At 37.7% G+C, this 18,470-nt stretch overlaps 1 protein-coding gene across 3 annotated transcripts in view; it reads right to left on the bottom strand.

Moving 5' to 3' along the window:
• The window catches only part of frmpd3 (FERM and PDZ domain containing 3), an 84,767-nt gene that overhangs the window by 41,930 nt on the left and 24,367 nt on the right, over window positions 1-18,470 (bottom strand). For all 3 annotated transcript variants that reach the window (XM_051420377.1, XM_051420382.1, XM_051420378.1), the window contains exon 2: window positions 5,382-5,485. The gene's annotated coding sequence lies outside the window, so the exon portion shown is untranslated. The remainder of the gene's footprint in view (window positions 1-5,381; window positions 5,486-18,470) is intronic.

Below are 18,470 nucleotides of genomic sequence, written 5' to 3'. Positions count from 1 at the left end.
CAGTGGAGCAGGTTTAGGTCAATGTAATAAAGTACTTCTTTCAAAGTGACCCAGGGATGAAAACTTTATTACAGGATATTTTAAATCTCCTGTGGGCGATTTGGAAGGTATTGTGTGACTGAAGCAAAGCTTGTTTCTTTTCTAAAATATACTTGAGATGACCCAGAATTTATGGAAAATCAATTTTATTCTGCACATTTTTCAAGAACTATATGCCTAAATGTGAAACGATTTGAGGCAGTACTTCCCTTGAGGTTATTTCTCACAAAATGTTACCTGCTGGTACATGGGCAGTACTTGTAGGCAGTGCATGCTGTATTTTATAGTACATACATCCACATACTATAGTTCCACTCTATGTATATAGACATATAAAAAATATTATAATACAACAAAATCTAATGCAAGAATACAATTTTACAGCCTCACAAAAAACAACACTGTCAACTTCACAGATGTTTTTATTCATTTCAGGTTGTATTTGGTCCTTTCTTGCATTACAGGTTCATGGTTTTAAGGTGTCACATTTCTAGAGAATTTGGCCTACATGACAGCGTTCAGGGGCAGCTGTCAGTTAAATGGCAGTTGGCTGCCACTTAATTATGTTTTCCCATTTCTCAAAATGACCTCATAATGGAGATTTTTGTGCAGTATGACTTCTGTGAAGGACACAACATATCAAATTTGAGTGCATGGTGAAGCTGGAATTAGAAGACTTTTCTACTGATAAGCCCCCAGTAGGCCAAAATAATCAAACTTTTCATTAATTCAACATTAGTATCTGATGATGCTGTATGTGTAGAGTTTCATGAGTTGCATAATGTGTGTGAGCAGACTAGTTGGAAGTACTGATTAATGTGGATGTTTCATCAGAGGTCTGGGAAACAAGGAAATGCAATAAACAAAGACGGTACATACTGTACAGAGAAATTTAGCCTTCAGTCTTTTAGCATTGTTTATGAGGATGTACATATCTCACTTTATAAGTGTCTGCTACACAGAGCAGTCTTTATTCTTTGATTTTGACCATAATAATGAGTACCTGACCTTTGGATACAGATCCGACTCTGACTATGACGTTGTTTGCCCAAGGGGAAAGTGGGACTAAAGCACTTTGTTCTTGGTCCCGTTAATATAAGAGGCAAGAAAAACAAATCTTAATTGCTATTTGAAAGGTGAGACAAACGCTGGTATCAAGACTCGCAGAGATGGACTAATACTTTACATCAACTACGTCCTGTTCAGAACTATATTTCACTTGTCAAACTCCATTTTTGCTAATCCATTACCACTATGCCTTTAAGCCTTTTAAGTGTATTTCTGTATCAGTCATGTCTTAAGCGGGAAAAGTGGATGTCAAGATGAAACTCTTAGAATACATAATGACTTCATTAGTGGTCCTTCTCTGTGATTAATTGGAGTGCTGTGTCACCCAGTGTGACAGAGCCGCTCATTGCCAGACAGTGTTGTGACAGGAGACGAGTACCATGTTGATGAGTCTGGAGATGATCACACACACTCACGTACACTTGTAAGATGCACACCCATGAGTAAGCAGCATCGTCACACACATTCTGTCTTATCTAAGCATGATGATCCCTCTGAGATCAAGACAAGGATTGCAGAATAAGACCTGGCCTACATTCAGTCAGATTTTCCCCCAAAAAAGGACAATCTACCTGTGATTGACTGATTGCAATTTCACTGTTTTGTCAGCGGTGATTAGCAACAGCAGTCTCTGCTTCAATATTTACCACGGTTGTTAATATCAACATGTTGGCACAAACCCAGCTGTGTTAGCCCCCCTAAAGAAGCTGGCATCTCTCTATCTGAACAGGAGAAGAAAGACTTCTGAGGGGCCTCAGAGCCTCTCAGCTCTAGGGGCCAGAGATAAGAAAATCTACTGTGTTTGATGGCTGCTGTAAGCTCACCATTACAGAACATTCAACTACAAGGAGCAGGGAAAAAAAACAAGTTATATCCACAGAAAACTGAGGGAGAGAGAAGTGGGGATGGAGTAGTTGGAGTAAGCATGAGTAAATGTAGGGTGCGGAAGATGCACAGAGGGGGCAGGGATGAAGCGAGACAAGGGTCGCTGTGTCTAGATAAGAGAAATCTACCAGAGGCTGAGGATCAGTCTGCTGGTTTTGAACTGGTAAATGCTCCCCACTAGGCTATCCAGCCTGGCCTTTGATGGATTTGTTTCATTGATGTTGGCTCTACGACTTTGAACAGGATGTCTGGAGTCGGTACAACAGGGAAATGCATCGTGGTCCCTCAGCAAAGCTCAGCTCGTCGGATAGTCTCTACAGTATAAAGTCAAACTGTTATTTAATCAATATGATCAATACAACCATTGAATCAGGTCAGTTGCTGTATCAGTAACAGAGCAAAAGAGACCTCTTGACTGCAGGGGATTGCTGTTAGTGACTGTGAGTTAATGTTCAACTGCAGCTTCACTTTATTAAAATAGATCTATCATTGATGAAAACCTTTGGAAACGATTTAATCTGAGCAGGTGTCCAACCTGCCTCTGGCTGGTTCACACGGTTCAATGGCTCTATGGGGTTCTAGTTAGCGTTTGTTAGCTTCTTAAGCCTTTTTTTTGGCATGTACTCTATATCCAATATTTATCCCAGAATCATCTGTCCAATAAAATTCCAGCGTAGCCACATTTATATTTCATTGGGTATCTGAAGTGTTTCTGATGATGTAACAGTGGCTTATCTGTACCTCTACCTGATCTGTCAGTTTACCCTATTCTTTTTCCCCAGTATGCGTTCACATGCATTCAGCGATCATTAGAGGCCCAGGCAACAGACCACATAGGAATTTTCCAGCAGAAACATCACTATGCATAACACACACATAGAGATGCGAGTGAAAAACAAACTCTCCTCTCCCCGCCTGTGAGAGCAACACCTTCCATATGCTTGAGTAGTTATTTATATTCCCCCTGGCAGATCACACAGGATTTTTTTGATGCCTCTATGTTGTCTATCCCCGGCCCGCCAGGTCCTCTGTGGCCTTCTCCACTCAGCACAGTTTGCTCAAATATCTGTGAGGTGGTGAAGGACGCTGCCCTCTCTCCTCCAGCAGCAATACTGACATTTTAAGGAGGAGCGGTGTTTTCTTTGTGGGGTGCAACAATATGCAACTGTGAAGCTAGAGGAAAAAAAGTATATTATGTTTGCTTCTCATTTAAATTAAACTTTTTTGCCGTGCTAGCTCTGTCTGTGAGTCCACCATTTTGGTCAATACTGAAATATCTCTAAAATCATAAGATGGATTGCCAAGAAATTTTGTACAGACATTTGTGGCTCCCACTTAATTAACCTTATTGACTTTGGTGATCCCTTTACTTTTCCTCAGGCACCACCATGAGGTTCACATTTGTGATCTGTGTGAAATACATTAATGACTATTGTGTCCACCGTAGGATGAATTCTAATAACTTTGGATATTCGCTGACTTTTCACCTAGCACCATCATAAAGTCAAGATATCAGTTTGTCCAATATAGTAATTGTGTATATATACAGTGAGTGAGCTGGTAGTCAGAGCCAACCAGCTGCTATCAGACTCTCCATGTCCGCGCTGTTACATGAAGCACATTCGCGGCCATTTGTAAAAGTTTGTGTGTGGTGCCTGTGTTGTAGCTGAGCTAACGGCTTCAAGTGAGGGGAGTGTCATGCGTGGGATCATCATTAAGGAAATAAAGTCTGTTGGTGTTTCGCCTGCCGTTTAAAGCAGTCTGATCCACAAAATACTAAGTAGAGGGTTAGTAAAAGCTAGCACCAACTCCTGTGAATGATATGTCTTGATCAATATACATTTAATAAATGAGCGCAGCTGTTTCACAGACTCCCAGTCAAAGCGGAGCCCGGGTGGAGGTGGGCCACCCTCCTCTGATGGGGGTGTTGCACTCTTTTTTAAAATATAAATATCATGCGGTAAAGTTGCACAGTACAGCCATATCATTTTGTTTATGACTCAAATGTTAACATGTTTAAGTGTGAAATACCTCTGTAATTCAAAGATAAAATTAGATTTTATGACACATAAACCTAACCATGTTAAGCTGGGAATGTGAATGATCTGTTTTTGACAGGTCCAGATAGTAAATTTACAATTCTAACATCTCCCAAAGATTTTGGTGATATGAGCTCAGCACACTACCCACTCTCAGCTGAAATGGAAGACACCCAACAAGCTTTTTCATTTCAGTTTTCTCTGATACTGACCCATATTAATTTGTTCAAAAGCAAGGTGATAAAATACGTGGCAGTGATTCAGCATAGAGGAGGTCCTAACAAGCATAAGTGGCATCTCTCTGAGACAATAAATGGGCCTATGAGTTGATTATAATCCCGAAGCGCTGTGGGGGTAAACAACATGTTTTTGATGTTTGTGAACATTGTGTTTCATATGCTAATTAAGTAAAGCTTCCAACCGTTGACGAGTATTTTCTTTTTGCAATAAACAGTGTTTAGTACACTGTGCTGCATTAATACATTGAAGAAAGAATGCTTAAACATATCTAATTCTAAAATAAAAAAAGTCATAATTATAACAGTTTATTAATTGCATACACAGAGTACATTTCCACACAATTGCTTATGACTGCAGCAAATTTGATTACTGTATTGACTGCAGTCATTTACTCTGCAGCATTATTAAACTCCCTCACACACATCCTGTTATGGCAATAGCCACTGGCTGCTGTACCTGGCTACAACAGAGAACCCACCACTCTGCATTAGCTTTCTGCTCACTGGCATGGAATCAATGCAGAATTGCAGATGTGAGCAAAAGCTGCAGAGGACACACACACACACACACACACACACACACACAAGCCATTGCTTCGTGTGTGATCACGCCTTCACTGCAATATCATGACAACAGAAACTTCCCACCGGGACATAACTCATAACCTCTAACAAGATATAACTTGTGTTTCTTGAGAAAAACTGGAAAGGTTAGAGGGCAAAGAGCTGGGAATAATTATGTGTGACTCTTTTAAATTGCCTGTTAAAGCAGAATGATCGGTCAGCAAGAAAGAGGTTATGCATTTAAGCAAAATTTTACTATAGCTTTTGCCTATGGCTTACATTGATGAAGGATTTAGCATTTAATCCTTGTTAGATTAGGTTTTATATCCTTTTGTTAGATCACACTGAAACGGAAGAAGTTTGAAATCTTTCTTCACATGATTCATGTACTGTCTAATAGTCCCTTTAGCTTTGAATGGGATTTAGCTTTTCTACCATATAAACGATCTCACAGTGTGACATTAACACAGAGATCTTTCAGGAACCATATCCCAGCTTTGGGTTCATAAAAACCGGGGAGAAAATGGAAGGCAGAAAGTGTACTTACGAACTCTGAATGCTGACTGGTGGACAGGAGGTTCTTTTCTTAAGCAGGGATCTCCCACAAACACTCATACACACACAGAAGCGTCTGGTCCGTGGTGTGTGTTCCTGTTGAGACACAAAAGCACAAAAGACTGTAATACTTCAGACTATGGTAGATGCTGAGCCTTAGCATTGGTACTTAAAATGGCCCTGTGTGACAGATAAAAAAAATTTAAATTGAGAAGAAATGTAAAATAATGTACAGCATCTGTTCTAAATAATAGATGTATATTTAAATACATATATATATATATATATATATATATATATATATATAAGGAATAATAGTGAGTGGGTGAGTGAAATGGGCACACGGGTGTTATTTGGCTTGGATGTCAAAAAAAATTTAAATTGTGAGATTTATGTTGAAATCCATCAGCTACAAGATCCAGTGTTTTCAGTGGTTTCATTACTCATTTCATCCATGTACTGCAGAGCTGAACATGATTCAATCTGTTATACCAGCACCACAGAGCAGAAGAAATTGTTTAAAAATGGAACAGAAATCTGTAATATTAAAATATAATGCCTCTATCTACATAAGTCAGCTGTTTTGCTGAAATTCAGAATCACAGTTTCGAATTTTGTGCTGCTGTTCATACTTTGGCACCTTTGATAATCTAATATCAGCATTTTAAACACCACCTTGTTTCACACTCTTTTAATTTGATTGCTAATAACACGAAAACCCAGTGTTGTAATGTATAGTTTGTTAAAACTAGGGTGTAAATCGTGTTAGACTAGAAAAATCTGTTTTGCATAGAGTGATAATAGACTCATAAACAATTATATATGCGTCTAAATGCTGAATTTTCTATTTTGCGCCGTAGTCTACAATGATGGCTCTCCCTTCTCTGCCGACAATTTTATTGTTTTTTAACATATAAGACAAGATTTCTCTAATTAGAAATGAGATTACAAGCACATTTTCTAATAAGGGTGCTGACTCTCACTTGGGTAAAATTACTTGCTGTTTAATTTATTAAATGTATTATTTATTAGTAATTTATTCAAGCTTATCTTCTACATTATTACAGGACATTAAAAACCATAACCTGCATGCTTGACCCCTTAAATTTTCACAAAGATTTGTATGCTCTGGGCACATATTGGTGTCAGGGCATCAATGCATAACATTATTAAACCGATGACTTTGACTCAACAGAATATATACCCAGTCAACTGAATTAACAACCCCAATAACCAGACTTAGAATTCTGCATATTAAAAGCCAAACAACGAGTAAATGTCCTGTTCTTCATTAACCAAGAAATCTGAAATGTACTGAACTTGACACGTGTATCTGCTCAAGTCCTGCTGTCAAACATTGTGCATTCATTCCCCTCAATCCAATGTTAATGCACAGATGTGTGGCATAAATCTTTGATCTGTCTAACTCCCAAATTGTAAAACACAGAACTTTAACCCAGGAGACTGCTGTTGGTGTCCTGTGTGAAACCAAAAGTATGTGAGGTATGTTATTAAGTTACATCAGGTATGTAATGTAATCTACAATCTTTTCCTAATCCTAACCAAATAGTTTTTGTGCCTAACGTTGCATATTTGTTGTTGCTAACTTGACCACGGACGCCACCTGCTCAGTTTCACAGGTTCAGATTCTTGCCAATTAAATTTCAGTTTTGGTATCCTGTGTGACCCTGTTCATTCATGTCTGTTTGTGTGAGTAGGAGTAAGCTAATAAGTTAGTCTTTAGTGTGTCTTCTTCCTATCTCCTTTCACTCTGTGGCTGCAGCTGGGCAGTGACAGTGTTGCATTAATACGTTTGGTTTCTTTATGCTTAAGGTGATTGCTTGTGTCCATAGTGACTGAAACATTACATCCCTGCACTGGGGGTTATTCCTACTATGATAGTAATGATGAACATATTGTCTGTATTTTAGTTTTGTTTCCTCAGCACTCATTGCATGTTTGAGGAATCCCCCTCTATGGTGCCTTTTCTAGGATTATTTTTTCTTATTCTCATTGTAGGACTTGTATTAGGCATACAATCAAAGTCAAACTGGGCTGATTTAAAGTATAAGTCTCACAATATGATATTGAACTAATTAATGACACTCCAATCACTGAATCATGCTCAGATTTAATATTTCATCACACTTTTCTAATGACAGACAGACTGAAATACTCCGCTCCAGTCGAGCACAGTGTTCCAGTTTTAATGGGCTCAAGAACATCCACATTCATTTCGTAATTGCACAAATGATACGTTTCAAAGACAGGCTGCCTGCAGCTTTGATCGCGGGAGGCAGACAGAGATGGAGACTTGCGTAGGAACCTGGAGAACTCATACATAACAGTCTCCCACTGCTTCTTACAACTGACCCAGGAGGATTTTTTTTACACGTCGAATGTAGATTCCAAGATAAGAATTAGATCTGACATAAAAGTAGGAGGATATTAATTAGTACCAACGAGGCTCAGTGGTGGTTCCTGTAATAGTAAGTAAACGTTTCGTTAGCTGGCACATTCCAGGGACTGGCTGCTCATTCCGTAGTACCATATTAGGCTAACCGCTACGGACACCAAAGCCGATCTGTTTGTCCAGAGGCACTGAGGCTTTTTTTAGCTGAAAGTGTCAAAAGAGCACTTACACAACACAGAGCTGGACAAAACACTGGAAAAGATATGTGGAAATGCTGTACACAGAGGGAGACAACAATTCACAGATTTGGGAAAATTTGAATACATCGTTAACGGCAGTAGCTCAGTGTGTAGGGACTTGGCTTGGGAACCGGAGGGTCACTGGTTCAAATCCCACAGACCACAATGTCGAATGTGGACTGGAAGCTAGAGAGGTGCCAGTTTCACCTCCTCTGCACTGCTGAGGTGCCCTTGAGCAAGCCAACCTAACCCCAAGCAACTGCTCGTGGGCGCTGCTAATGTGGATCACTCCACCATCTCTCTCCCTGTTTGCATGTCCACAAGTGCATGAAGTGTGTATTTCAGCTTGTGTGTCTAAGGTATAAAAAGAGTGAGAAGAAGAATTTCCCTAATAGAGGATTAATTAAGTATATATCTTCTTATATTTTAACCACTAACAACCGCAGACACTGATTTGAGCAGAGAACGCCAGATAGAGTGACACAGAGAACAAATATTAAAAGTAAAAGTTGCATAAGCCTATTTATTACAATTAAGTATTTCAAAATAATGTAAACTTTTTTTTAGAATAGCTTTTAAGTCTTAAAAGTATGGAAAAGCTTTTTATTTTTAGAAAGTAAAAAGACTTCTGACTATTGAACTATAACTTTCAAAACTGCAACACTGAGCTGGAATGTATGAAGCTTGATTGCATCATATAAAAAATATGGCAAATTTCAGTTTCAGTACCAATGACATGCCCATTTATATTTTTTTTCCCTTTATTTTTAGTTTGTCAAGCCTCATTATATCATCGCCATGTATTTCACCTCCTGTCTCACATTTATGAGTCATTCCAGTCGCATCTTGAATTGCATCACTGGTGTTGTCTATAATTGTGAAAAAAAGTCTATAAAATTGTATTTGCCGGAGGTTATATTTAAATAGAACATGTGTTCATTGTTGAAACACAGGCTATCAACTGTGTCTATAGATTTTCACTCATGATTAACACTGCGCATGTTGGAGTCAATGACCATTTACATGTATGTTGCCACTACTTCATCTCTCAAGCATATGGACACAGACTTTTATTGACAAGTAATTACTAAAATAATCCCTTTTGCTTTGGGTTGTGTCATGTGTGCTATGATATGTCAACAAGATTAGGCATTACAAAATGCATGGTCTTGTTTGGGTACTTAGAGATGCTTAAGTTTAAGCTTAAGATCTGGGATGGATGTCTGTCTCTAGTGGAAACTACAGTGTGATCCACAATAACACATCTGAATCACTACATAGATTTTATTAGTCCAGTGAAATGTATTTTGCTCTTAGTATTTTATAATTGTTTATTTTGATATTGTTCTTACAAGTTTTATTCTGTTTCTGTTTTACATTTGTGTTGCACATATTTGATATTGGCTTAGATTTATATATATTTAATGTATAGTTAATGTGCCTTTTTACCACTTTCAATTATGTAGCAGAAGCTCTTGTACTCATAATCATAAAACTACTCTGATACTGCACCTGATACCACTTTCCTGCAGCGTGACATTGCGTAACGTCACGTTAGTTAAGCAGGTAGGTGGAGGAGAAGCAATGTCAGCAGTTTGGAGGTATTTTAAGCAACTTTTACAACAACATTAGCAACATTTAATTTGTTACAGTCAGAAATACCAATCAAGCACTTGGGCACTACGTCACACCAACATCTCCACCAGAGAGTTAGTGAATTACAAACCAAGAGACTGCTGAGTATAATGTTTAGCTTCTCACTGTCTTTAGTGTGTCTGTGATTATGTGGCTCTACTGTGTCTGTCTAATGACATCCAAGGATTAAACATTCTGGTCTGATCAAAACCACAGAACTTGGAATCGGCAAGTACCCATATTTTAATAATTTTACTTGTATTTGGTCTTTAAAAAATTGGCATCTCTAATTTCAATGTCTTTTATTTGCTATTGATTGATTTGTAGAACACTTTGGTCATCTCTGGTTGTTTTAAACATGCTGTTTATAAATACATTTGATTTTATTTGATATCTTAGTAAGAGACCCTATCCCCAACCAGGCTCTGTGAGTATTAGTAAGTTGATTTCCTGCATTGACAATCTTGCAATTTATCCTCAATATCCTCAATACGTTTTGTTTGTTCTTGGAAGAAACTTTTTGATGCCAAAAAGGGGAGGATAGTTTACAGAGGTGCAGTACAGAGCCCAATCATTTGATCATCTAAAGCATAATGATTACATAATAATGGAAGATGAATAGTAATTAAATTATTTTGTATTTATGCAAAGTCAGACATGAGAAAACTATGAAGGGAATGACTGTATTACAAGAATTAAGTTTCTTAAGAAGTAATACCTCTACAGAATGCCAACTGGTTCTTTATTATATACTCCACACAATCTCCAAAGCCACACATGTTTCAACTTCATTGTTTGTTCATTTTCTTCGATGGCCTTGACAGATCATATTTTTGTCTTCTGTGAAGTCAGGTTTCAGGTTTAGCCAACTGATTGATAAATATCTTGCCAGGTTAGCTGGGGAATTTTTTCTGTTGAATTCTGAAAGAGTGAGGTAGTTAGGCCCATTCGCCACCTGGCAGCATGAATGAATCTATATAATAATGTTTGAATTCAATTTTATTTTTATAATGCCACATCATAACATAACTTTTCATATATAGCAAGTATAGACTGTACTCTATAAGGGTAAATTATGTTTATTTCTCTCTTTTTTCATTCATCTCCCTTTACTTTAACAACAATCTCTTTCTGCCCTCCATCCATCATCTGTCTGGTATATTCCGTAAACAGAGCCTGGCCCTTTGTCCATTTCATCCAGACTATTCTCCTGCAGACAATTCTCTGCATTCTTCAGCCTCTCGGCTTCTCCCTCTCCCTAGACGCACTTTGTAATGCTTCCTATTTGTCCTGTGCAAACAGTGTCTGTCAGCACCGTCTCTTCTCTGCCTCCTTCTCCTTCACACCTATCCACTGAGGTTATTTCTCTTTACCCTGGACTGTTCTCTTAGAAGTTTGATCATATCGTACACATCTAATGCTTACTGTATCCACAAAAATACTCTGCTGTCCAATTTAACCTTTACACCCAGACAAGGTCAACTAAGGTGTGGGCAGTTGTTACAAACCATAACAGAATAAAACGAAATAATGGAAAAACCCAAAGGCAGGAACAGACTTTTATCACTGAAAATGTGCAGCTTTGTCATATTTAATTAATGGGGAACATATTGTACACAACATCCATACATCAACACTACACCCACAAGGCTGGCACCTGCTGTGTTACTATAGTAACATCATAGGATGTCTTCTGGCAGGTACAATCAGCCATCATCAGTAATTAGAGCTCATTAGCCAATGGGCCTGAACCACAATCTTTAAACAAAAAGAGGAAAATAAGGATGGTTTTGATCAGAGCAGAATGTTTCATCCTTGGATGTCATTAGACAGACACAGTAGAGGCCCATAATGTCACTGTCAGAGGAGGCACATGATCACAGATACACCAAAGGCAGTGAGAAGCTGAACATTATACTCAGCAGTCTCTGGTTTGTAATTTCAACATATTGGGTCTTGGAGAGGTTTCACTAACTCTCTGGTGGAGATGTTGGTGTGATGTAGTGCCCAAGTGCTTGATGATTTGCAAAAGTTTATCAGAACTCACTGTGACACACTTATTTAATGAGGACACCCTGCCACTCATGCCAGTACAAGTACTTACGTACAAGTACATGTCACAACTGAGCTCAGATGATTTGTTGGAACGAATAAATAGGATCAACTATACAGTATTACGGTATGTCAGGCCAAACCCAAATCCAGGAGCTGAAATGATGACAAGAACTGTCGCATGTTTGATGATCAATATCAGTCCTAAAACCAGCCTATAGGCTCCTTACTGCCTAAAGCTGGCCTGGTGTGAAGCTGTTAGACCATGGTGAATTGCAGGATCCACTTAGCTCTGAACATCACTTCGGAACGGCATTAGGGGCATTGGCTTATTTCAGACATGGAGCACACTTGCCTACTACCTGGCGGTGCGTGAGAATTGGAAAAGATTTAAAATAATCACGGACAGTCTGGTGGAGACGCTTCAGCACCATGGACAGCTACTGTCTGGTATTTCAGCTTCTTAAGCAACATTAAGAATGCACAATGAAGCATGAGGGGCGCTCTGAGGAGAAAAATAAGCACCCATAATATGCTCATTTATAAATCTTTCCCCATTGAACCTAAACATTTATAGCCAAGAATTAAATATTCCGTTTGAGTGTTTCTGTAACCAAGACATGCATTTATTTTTCATTCATTTCAACCTCTTGCTGAAACTAGCCCCTCTGGAAATTTGCCACAATTTACTCTGTATGCACAAGAATTTTTCTAGACACAAAGGGACGAATAAATGAATCAATAAATAATCAAAGCTGTTATCTTTATTATTGATTTTTTTTCACACTGTTAGATTGGAAAGAGAGCCCAGTTTATTTCTACTGATTATCATACACTTGAAAGAGTTTCAAACCACCATGCATCCCGCTTTCCTTCAGATGTGCATTATCTACTCTGCCTCCTCTGCATCCCCCAGTGTCCTTTCTTCAATTGTCATTCACTGCATCCACTCACTAATGGAAGCTTTAAAAGGACTATTAAGGAGGAAAATTATGGTTAAACAATTCAGATATATTTAACAAACCTCTTAGCCATTTCATTTTCTGCATTAGCAGTGATGATTCAATGGTAAAGGCTGAGGTAAGGTGTCAGCTAAAAGCCTATAATGAAGCGGACTGTTTGTCAGGCAGGAAGATAAGTCCTGTAATTGCCCAGGGTCCTGTATTGTCAATATGCATCCTAATGCCTTCAAAGGCTCTATGGTTATGAGGGCAGGTGCATTGGCTTTTTCTTATGCTAGATAACACATGGCTGTGGCCGATGGAAGTGTTGGATGCATGTAAACTGTAAGAAGTGAAAGCTATTTGAATTTGGATATCCATAATAAACCTGCTGAAGTGTCCGGACCTGGTGATATCTCAGCGGTCCAGCTGTTTTTCAAGCGTAAATGGTTTCAATTTAGTGCAAGCCTGTGAGTTTGTACTGTATGTGTCTGCCTGTGCACATTCATTTATACAGCATGTGTGTGCTAACACATGCACAGTGCACATTGATTTGTGTGTTATGTCTTTGATCACCCCGCTGTTAAATGTTCTTGCTAGCTCCTAACCCGGTTTAGCTTTTAATGGAAAGCTGCGGGTTGGTCTTTTCTCACTGTGCCCTCTGCTGTGGCATGCTTCACTTTGGAAAAAGGAATACTTGCTAATTAAGATAGTTAGTCCCCAGGGGTTGTCCTCTGCAGCCAGTTTTTGCTCACTGTGGGAGTGAGAGGTTGACAGGTCTGCAGGCAACACAAGTGTCTTTAGAAACTGAAGGATGGGAGAGTGAACTTCATTTTTGAATATGCATGCAGTAGCACAGCTCTCTATGGAGAAGCCAGTGTGTTGGGAGTATGAAACATATTATAAAATAATGGAGCAGTGTTGAGGAGTACATAAAGCAGCTCCTATCACTACAATTTAATTTCTTATTTTAATGTGACACTGTACTAATAGTCTGCACGGTTCACAACTTCCTGAGCATGTAATTCTGATTTTAAATGCAAGACATAAGATATTTATAGATCTCAGTTTCAAATATTTTTATTTTAAAGCATCTTTATATGAGGAACATGCATTAACAGTTACATTTGATAATTGCCAGTTAGCATACTGTAGCAAATACAGACAAACAAATTAGAAAGCACTCAAGGAGTGCACACCTCTATCATACAATCCTATTAATTTGTTGTTTTAGTACTATGCAATGTTTTTTTTTTCAAATGACTACGTGTAATGTGGAAGGTGTTGCTCACAGTGTTGAATCCACAAAGAATCGGTATGCAACTTTGCAGTCCCTCTCAGCTTCATGATGAATTTTAGCATCTCTTAGCTCATTGTTTTGGTTCACTCAAATTCATCAAATTCATTTCCAGTGAACAAGCTCTGATGAACCCACTCTAGACTACCTGCCAGCACCAAACCATAGACAGACAAAGTGAGCAACTAGCTGATGAATATAGTGAAGCATCTGATTGACTACAAATGAATACTAATGTTAGTCTGTATGTGCTGGATGTGTAAATAGGAAACAGTTTGCTAACATATCAACTTTATGAGGTGATAATTATGTCAGTGTTGTGTTTACAGCTTGTTCAAGAAAAATTGACCAACAGGAAAAAAATGCTGCATTAATGAGACTGGCTCACGACCCGAGTGCTCATCATGCTACACCATCTATTGGAAGAATGCCATTAAATTATGCAGGATTGCCCACAGTTGATAATGTGAGTTTTGGTCAAACAGGTCAAATCAACAAGCATTTGGCAACATGGTTATATTAACCTGCAGCAAGGTGCTCGGTACACAACATACTCGTTGATATTCTTTTGATTTGCATATTGATTTTGACCCCTTGAGAAAGTTGTTGAAAATTTGTTCAGACATCTTGGACTAAGGATTGACTCTGAACTCTCCTTTAAGCTTCACATTGATTTTATGATAAAAAATAAGTCAAAGAATACCAGTTGATACCTGCTATTGATCATATCAATAATGTGCCCCTGACACTAATAAGTAGGGATGGTAAGGATGGCTTGACTTGAAAAAGCTGTCTGTCATCAGCATACAGTACAATACTGATGTAATTTGAACAAGATAACAAGGGGGAGCCCACATCTTTCCAGTTTTTCCAAAATCCTCAGCCTGTCACCATGGCTGAAGGCTCATCCTGCCTGCTGTATCCCCCAGAAAAAAAAATTAAACTGGATGTCTAGAAATGGTATAAATTCCAAAATAAAGAACAAGGAGAGAAGTGATTTCCATGGTTATGTTAGAGCCATTTAAAAGACATGAAGAATATTTTCATGACTATCAGGATAATATCGCAATTATTTTGGCCAAGATAATCGTGACAACATATACTTGATGTTGTATATAATTCTGTGTGTAGATTTGTTTTGAGGTGTCCAAATTAATTAATTATTTAATGTATAAATCACTTAATTGTTTGAAACAATTGGTCCCATGTAGATCATTATATCCGCTGAGACATATGCAACATCCCTTTGTCTTTGTCTCCAGAATTTTGCCAAAAGTCAGACACAGGTTGTTGTAGAACAATCTTCCTCTTTTTCTGAAATCTATTACGTTTTTCTCTTTCTCATCTTCAAAAGAGACAAAAACTGTAACATTAAACTGAAGACAATCTGCTTCAATTCCTCTCTATGCTGATGTTCTTGATTTATTTTCTGATTGATTTTATTTTAACAGTTGAAGGCTGGTGGGAGAGGGTGAGTGAGCTGTCTGTGTATTTGCAGTGTATGCTTGTCATATAATGCTGTTTTTGTTCGCATGTGTTTAGTTTTGCATTTGTCGTCATAAGACTCCTTTGAAAGTGAGATGTTACATATCAATGGGCTGTCCTTTCAGTCCATTGAAATATTATAAAATGGTATGGCGTTTCCAAAAAATAAGTGAATTGTTGTTTTTGTGACCCAATTTATTTAAAATATGACAAAATTTGTAGGAAGACAGTGTTTTACTGTTTTAAAGGTGTTGATATATTTGTCTTATGGCAAGGAAACCAAAACATAACATGGTTTATTAATGGATTAAACAATGGAGCTATTGCTTTAGTTATGCACTTGTTCCTTGACTAATGATCTTGTTTTCCCACCAAATTTCGTAGTTTTCAGATATCCTTAGCTAACTAACAGACAAACAAGATAAGGTTGTAAACATAATGTCCTTGGCATCCTCCTCCCTCCTACTGTTAGATGTGGTTACTCCGTAGGGATCACCAGTTCTTTACACAAGGTTCTAACAATGTCGAAACAACACTATAAGTGACACCGCCATTCTCTGGATGAAAATCCCATTTACTGGTGGAAAGGAAATGTCATAAAGTTGGCACTTTTTTTACTTTGTTTTATTTCTCCTCCAGCACAAATCAGATGATGTCCACAGCAGCATATTTTATAAGCCATTCTGACAATTACAGACACTTTGGTATAATCTTTTCTTACTTGCTCCATTTGTCTTTTAAATACCTTGTACTTAGGAATAACTTAAATAACGCTCACCAGTACCCTACATAAGCTATACTGATTATTTTCCCCAGAGGGCCAGTTGTACAGACCTTACTGGGCTCATTATGATGATTCACTCTATAGCTTGATGTTTACACCCCAGGACAATCATACATGAGTACCTAATGATTACAGAAGGAAAAAGGGCCTAAAGGATAACAGTGAATATGAAGGTGGGCAGCTAATTAATGTAGCTTCCCCTCAGAATAATGATCCGGTTCTGTGTGTAAGAGAGTCTGTGGCAGTGCTGATGGCGGGTTGTTGGATGATTACCAATTTCAAATTCCTTGCACATCTCAGAGATAAGGTAAAATTGGCTGCTGTCTTGGAACACCTGATACTTGCTTGTCTTTGGAATTATCCAAATTACCAAGATAATGTTTAGCTCGAGTTGGGTGGACCCAACTTCATAATAACATTATGTGATTATTCTTCGTGAGCAAGCTTTTAATTTTTGTCAGGTTTGGTTTTGCAGGTGCACAGAGAATTAAACATATCATTGTAATATGGACACAATGACGAGTAGTTAGCTAACTATGAATGAAGATCCAAATAACAATTTTACACAGGAAAGCAAATTACATGTTTTACATCTGCTTGTTGTGTTACCATCTAATCAGCAGGATTCTTTGCATGCATAAAATCATTAACCAACACCAGCATGTAGGATTTTTATCCCACCACGAAATTAAGATTTTAAGACATAAAAAAGACTCAGTTGGAGTCGGATTAATTTATAATTTATTTGGGATACAGAGCTTGTGTTGTGCTTCTTGTGTCTAAATTTAACACAGGTAAACAGCAGACCGTTTTAGATTAAACATTGTAGATCTGGAAGAAAAAATATCAGATCCCACACCCACTTTCGGTGTCCTACGAGATATTTTGAATTGTTAACAAAATGATCTTGTGAGAAAAAGAACTGAAGTATTTTGTATTCAAAATAAATAACCAGTGTGTTAACATTTTTGGAATGACAATTTGTAAATGCTGCCTGAAATATCTTCTGAAGGAACATCAGTACATTTACTCAAATGCGGTACTTAAGTAAACATTTTTACACACACAACACTTTCCATTTCCAACAGCATATAAAGTATAAATGCTCCAACTTAACGAGCTACGGCAGTAAAATGCTGCTCACACAGTGATGCATCCATAATAATATAATTATATAATATACAGTACTATTACCCTCCCCTTTCTAATTTAGCTAATTTGCATTGTTTCACCTCTTTTTACAACAGAAGCTAAATGACTAAGCAAATTGAATATCTAATAGGAAAAGGAAAAGTAGCGGTGAAATGGAGATGCAAATGGGAAAGGAAATTGCCCTTTGAGATGCCTGATTGAAATTATTACATTCTTAATTCAAGTTGTGAATCCAGTTATTTATTTCTCTTTTTAAACCTCCTATTCAATCAGATTTTTAAATTCTATTATTTAAATATGAATTAATTCATGTATTTTTTAAATGATGTACTTTGTATGATTTACTGTTTTATGTTGTTTTTGTAATTTTAACTATATTATTTTGAACTATTACTATCACTTTGCTTGTAATTTAGTCTATTTCTTTATAGATTAATTGTTGATTTGTAAACAAATGTAGTAATTCCTATTTCTATTGTAGGATTAGTTAAATGCTTAATTATTATTTCCGTGACACTCGTGGTCCTCTGTATACATCTTCAACCACTGCAACTAAAAGTTTATTCCTTAAGTAGTATGTTCATTCATTGATACCATACAGTAGAATTATAAAATGTTGATAAATACACAAGCTACAAAAATAATGTGTGCATTTTTCTTTCTACCACTGTGAACAGTCACAACCTGAGAACGAGATTATCATTTGATAGAAAAGTCCCCGTGATTTAAAAAAACATTTATCACTGAAAGATTTTTTTCCTTACCTGAACTGAGGCTCTAAGGACAGAGGATGTTGAATGTTGTGCAGATTTTAAAGCCCACTGTGGCTTTGAACTGTGATTTTGGGCTACATAAATAAAATATGTCTTGACTAAGGCCAAAATATGAAAGAGGCATTTCACTGTTTTTAGTTGTATAATGGCTTCTGTGCCTCTGCAGAAGATTTCCAAAGTCTGGATGACCCTGACCCTGATGATGTCTTTAGGGTTATCTCAGCTCAGGCTTGAGACTTGTGGGTATTTAGGAGGCAGGAAGGGTCTAATGAAAGACACTACTGAGTTGGGACTTGGATTGTGTTTGGAG

This window comes from Dicentrarchus labrax, unplaced genomic scaffold (assembly GCF_905237075.1).
Source record: "Dicentrarchus labrax unplaced genomic scaffold, dlabrax2021, whole genome shotgun sequence".
NCBI lineage: Eukaryota > Metazoa > Chordata > Actinopteri > Moronidae > Dicentrarchus > Dicentrarchus labrax.
Note: the sequence above shows the minus strand (reverse complement) of the source record. Positions and strands in the feature narration are given on the sequence as shown.